A 6,371-nucleotide genomic window follows, 5' to 3' on the forward strand; every position below is an offset into this window, starting at 1 on the left:
AAAAGAGCTTACATTAAGGTAAGAAAAACACAAACGTGTTACAACGTGTCTTCACATGTAAACAACACGTTGGGAACACGATTGGTTACTTGCACTTCCACCGGTCGCCATTGGAACGCGTTAACAACACGTAAGCACGTGTAGGAACGTGTTACATATGATTTTTTGCAAATGATCAATAATTTTGTTCTGGCTCATTGTTTGTATGTGGAAGACATGAAAATCAACGAACTTTAAATACAAAGTTTAGTCTGTTCAAAGAATTTACAGATTTAGCTGATTAGGCCTAAATTATAATAATAATTGAGTAATTTTAAGATTCAGTAAGTATTGATATTTCTATTTAGTCTTTGAAAATAAAAGATCATGCTTATATTTTATCCACTTTTATTAGTTATTTGTTATTGTTATTTGTTTGATATTATGTATTTATTTTTATGCATGTTTTTAATGTTTTCAAAAAACTTAAGTGAGGAACATTGAAAGATCAATTTGTTGGTTTACTTTATGGGTTACTTTGAGGTCTGGTACAAATTTGACACACAAAAATAGATCTACATATGCACGATTAATCATTAAAAGATTGGTATTTCTGTGTGGAAAACATGTAATAATAAAGTAAGTATTGGGGTAACAGTTCATGGTCCAGATATAAACACTGATGTTTTTTTAGCAGCCATGATCAAAATGACTAAATTACCTTTAATAACAGTCATTCAGGACTTCCGTTCAAAAACTCAGGAGGAAGTCTTCATTAATTTCAAACAATTTTTTGTATAATTAATTCATTTAAATTAATGTTTCTAATAGACACATTTATAGCAGAAGCTCAAGTAAATTACATGTTATTTTGTTTAGTCATGATATACAGGTGGGAGCTTTTTCAGTTTATCACTCAGAACGACTTAGTCGAATAGCCTACAACGATTTTCTTTAAATACTTATTTAAGTACAGCAAGCAGGGGCGCCTGCAGGATTTCTTCCTAGGGTACGCCCAGTTTATTTTATTTTTTTGGGGGGAGGACCAAATGATCAGTGAGAGCAGAACTAATGTGTCATGTTTTAAACTCAACAAAATGGTAAAATACATCTATCAAGAGCATGCTCACAGATAAAAACAACAGAGAACAAAACAGTGTTGGATGAAGTGGACTAGAGCCCTGCACGGGCCTCAAATATAGGCCCTAGCCTGGCCTTGTCTGACAGCTCATCAGAATTCTCGGCCCGAGCCCATCTTTTTTTCCCCTTCTCCCAAAACATCTTATAGCCTACTACTGTTTCGTACGGAAGTTCTAAGCGGCCATGCATTATTATTTTTTTCCTTCTTGTTTTCTCGTTATAACGACTTATTTTCTCGTTATATCGACATAACGAGAGTTGTTTTCTCGTTATAACGACTTAATAATGACTGGGGGAAGTCGTGGCCTAATGGTTAGAGAGTCGGACTCATAACCCAAGGTTACAGGTTCGAGTCTCGTACCGGCAGGGGTTGTAGGGGGGGGGGGGAATGGAAAGCGCCCTCTTCCACCTTCAATACCCATGACTGAGGTGCCCTTGAGCAAGGCACCAAACCCCCATTTGCTCCTAGGGCACCGCTGCAAAAAAAGGCTGCACACTGCTCCGGATGTGGGTGTGTGTGCACTTGGATGGGAAATACAGAGCACACATTCTGAGTATAAAACATATTTGGCCACGTGTCACGTCACTCACTTCTTTAGTTTCTCAGCATCTCAGCCTGTCATCTGTGAAGCATGCTTTAGAATCCAGACCATGCAGCTTATGCGTGGGAGACCATTGTGCATGCTTCAGACAAAAGTGAAAAGAGTCTATCATCACTTACTCACCTCTATGTTTATCCAAACCTATATGCCAGGGGTATTCAATTAAACATTAAACATTTCAACTACATATATATATATATATATATATATATATATATATATATATATATATATATATATGAGATAAACAGAACATCCCCGCTTATTAACTAACAATAATGTACCTCAAGGAAGCACAAATAAAGATATAGGTGCAAACAGAATACAGTGACGTCAACCTTGGTTTTAATAAGCAGTTATTATTTTATGACACAGAACGCGTTGGTGAAACTCATGCATCTAGCAAGAACTTAATACACAAAATAGTCATATTGATTCAAGCATTTAACATTTATGAATGAATTAAATGTCAGTAGCCTAATGAACAATACTGTACAAATTATAGCGATCACGAGGTCGTTCATATTCTATCCCAAACGCGTACAGTAAATACAGTATAGCCTACAACACCCCATCAGTTAAATTCAGGTCAATAGGGCCACCTGTTGGCGCAGTTTTGTAACTTAGAGAACAACTTTTTTTATGTCGAGATCACGAGAAAATTAAGTCGTTATAACAAGAATTTTAACGACTCTCGTTAAAAAACAAGAAGGAAAAAAAAATAATGCATGGCCGCTTAGAACTTCCGTAGTTTCGGCTATTAAAATAGTGAAGTTTTGTATATAACGGAAAAGTTATTATATTTCGTTTCTTTTTTTATAAAGTTAATTTAGAAAAACGTTTGGAGCATTTTTTGTTCGTTAAATGTAAGTTTTTTTTTAAAGTAAGTGGCCAGCGGCAGACAGTGAGTTGATCACAGCCTATGTTTGATCATCAGGACTTGCCTAAAATAAAATCTATAGAAATATAACAGTTCAAGCATATCACAAATGTTAGTTTAAATGTTTAACCTATAGATAAATGCACGCTGTTAGACGCATATCCAATCGTTTGTGTGGAGAGTGGAAGGCAGCTGAAGTACACTTTGCAGGACATGGAGGCGCCAGTGCATCACTTGCATTTTTTTCTAACAGTGGAAACAACATAAAATAGCCGTCATTTTTGCTCATAAAGGTAAGAGTAATACATCATTCGGAACTGTAAAGGGTCGACTTTTATTTGTGGGCACTCACAATATCAACAAAACCTTGTGCTTTTATAAAATAAATAGGAAAACAGGGGATGCGCTTTCTGCCATCTCGGTCTTGAGCAGGAGCGCTTCACAATGATGAACTGAAACAGCGAATTGCCTCACAGACATGATAAAAATATATATCTATAGAAAGCTTTAAATTATTACTTTAAAACGAAATAATTCAAATCGAAAATAGAAACATTATGTAATCCCTAAAGATGCATTTCTCTCTAAAGGCACGTCCAATGAGGAGATGGCCAGTCATTTTCTTCATCAGGATAATTGACGGATGTGTAAAATATAAAAATAAGGAAAAGCCTAAAACAGGGCAGAATATAATTTGTTTTATTTTATAATTCTATACAATTAAAAAATAAAAAACATATTATAATGGCATAGGCTATATGTACAGCTTTGTCCTATATTTGTATAGCTGCTTATATTTTCTGATTTGTATGTTGCTCTGTTCTGAATACCTTAAAATTTAAAGGATTTGCTGCAACATAATTTTGTCTGATGTGAATTATTTATTTGCCTATTAGTATTTTTAAATCCATGCCACAAATGCTTTAAAAACAGCTTTAAAAATGGCTTTATTGCATTCCAGATGCTTTTAAAGAACTTTTCACTATAAATTGTATGGGTAGCTTGAATATAAAACATTGTCATGAATTCGTTGTATTCCCATTTGTAAAATAGCCTAATTAATTGTTGTAGGCTAACCCAATCTCATGATGAAGGTGCATATAGCTAAATTTTCTGTTTTTATTTGGCATAATATTTATATGCAAAAATTGACTTTCGCGTGCAAAAGACTGATAAATTCATAATTAATGGCATGGCTGGTTCAGTCGACAGAAATACGGGACACATGTAACTACTAACTGCTGAAATGTTTGCAAGGCAAATCTCAGGTCAGTCTGAGTGCTCATGGTACACACAGTGCGTTCAGCCGTACACCTGCAGGCGCCTCTGACAGCAAGTTCAGCAGTACAGCAGGTAAGTAGGCCTATACAGCAGCATGCAGGAAAGGGTTGAGTATTCTTTTATGTATAAAATATCTTTATTGTAATGCTTGTAATGTCTATTTATAGTCTTTACACAGCAGCTGGCTCCTTAAATGTTTAAAAACCAGCTAATTTCAAGACGCTGACGTCACGTCTGGTCGTCACGTGGGCACGTGGGTATGCCGGTATCAGATTTTCATGTTGCGATTAATTGCTAATGCTTTTATCACGGTATACGGTATTATCACAATATCACAATATAGTTTTAAAAACAAGTGCTGTCATAATACAGTATAACAGGTTTAATAACTTTTTTCTTATAACAAAAATAACTGAACATTTAAATGCAATAAAGCAATACAGAAAAATATATAAAGTTAAAAGTTTTACACAGATTAAAGTGCAAAAGAACTATAAAGACCAATAGGTATCACTTTACAATAAGACCTCATTAGTTAACCTTAGTTAATGCATTAACATTCACAATGAGCAATAGCTACATTTGCTACATAAGTTATTAATCTTTGTTTAAAAATACAAGTCTTAGTTCATGTTAGCTCATTAAATAACACAGTTGCAACTTTAGATTTTAACAACCTGTTATTAAATATTGTAATTAGTTTGTGTGGAGAGTGGAAGGCAGCTGAAGTACACTTTGCAGGACATGGAGGCGCCAGTGCATCACTTGCATTTTTTTCTAACAGTGGAAACAACATAAAATAGCCGTCATTTTTGCTCATAAAGGTAAGAGTAATACATCATTCGGAACTGTAAAGGGTCGACTTTTATTTGTGGGCACTCACAATATCAACAAAACCTTGTGCTTTTATAAAATAAATAGGAAAACAGGGGATGCGCTTTCTGCCATCTCGGTCTTGAGCAGGAGCGCTTCACAATGATGAACTGAAACAGCGAATTGCCTCACAGACATGATAAAAATATATATCTATAGAAAGCTTTAAATTATTACTTTAAAACGAAATAATTCAAATCGAAAATAGAAACATTATGTAATCCCTAAAGATGCATTTCTCTCTAAAGGCACGTCCAATGAGGAGATGGCCAGTCATTTTTTTCATCAGGATAATTGACGGATGTGTAAAATATAAAAATAAGGAAAAGCCTAAAACAGGGCAGAATATAATTTGTTTTATTTTATAATTCTATACAATTAAAAAATAAAAAACATATTATAATGGCATAGGCTATATGTACAGCTTTGTCCTATATTTGTATAGCTGCTTATATTTTCTGATTTGTATGTTGCTCTGTTCTGAATACCTTAAAATTTAAAGGATTTGCTGCAACATAATTTTGTCTGATGTGAATTATTTATTTGCCTATTAGTATTTTTAAATCCATGCCACAAATGCTTTAAAAACAGCTTTAAAAATGGCTTTATTGCATTCCAGATGCTTTTAAAGAACTTTTCACTATAAATTGTATGGGTAGCTTGAATATAAAACATTGTCATGAATTCGTTGTATTCCCATTTGTAAAATAGCCTAATTAATTGTTGTAGGCTAACCCAATCTCATGATGAAGGTGCATATAGCTAAATTTTCTGTTTTTATTTGGCATAATATTTATATGCAAAAATTGACTTTCGCGTGCAAAAGACTGATAAATTCATAATTAATGGCATGGCTGGTTCAGTCGACAGAAATACGGGACACATGTAACTACTAACTGCTGAAATGTTTGCAAGGCAAATCTCAGGTCAGTCTGAGTGCTCATGGTACACACAGTGCGTTCAGCCGTACACCTGCAGGCGCCTCTGACAGCAAGTTCAGCAGTACAGCAGGTAAGTAGGCCTATACAGCAGCATGCAGGAAAGGGTTGAGTATTCTTTTATGTATAAAATATCTTTATTGTAATGCTTGTAATGTCTATTTATAGTCTTTACACAGCAGCTGGCTCCTTAAATGTTTAAAAACCAGCTAATTTCAAGACGCTGACGTCAAGTCTGGTCGTCACGTGGGTATAGGTATATGCCGGTATCAAATTTTCATGTTGCGATTAATTGCTAATGCTTTTATCACGGTATACGGTATTATCACAATATTGAAATTTAGTTTTAAAAACAAGTGCTGTCATAATACAGTATAACAGGTTTAATAACTTTTTTCTTATAACAAAAATAACTGAACATTTAAATGCAATAAAGCAATACAGAAAAATATGTAAAGTTAAAAGTTTTACACAGATTAAAGTGCAAAAGAACTATAAAGACCAATAGGTATCACTTTACAATAAGACCTCATTAGTTAACCTTAGTTAATGCATTAACATTCACAATGAGCAATAGCTACATTTGCTACATAAGTTATTAATCTTTGTTTAAAAATACAAGTCTTAGTTCATGTTAGCTCATTAAATAACACAGTTGCAACTTTCGATTTTAACAAC

This window comes from Sinocyclocheilus grahami, unplaced genomic scaffold (genome assembly GCF_001515645.1).
Source record: "Sinocyclocheilus grahami isolate Dianchi unplaced genomic scaffold, SAMN03320097.WGS_v1.1 scaffold23.1, whole genome shotgun sequence".
NCBI classification, from domain to species: Eukaryota; Metazoa; Chordata; class Actinopteri; order Cypriniformes; family Cyprinidae; genus Sinocyclocheilus; species Sinocyclocheilus grahami.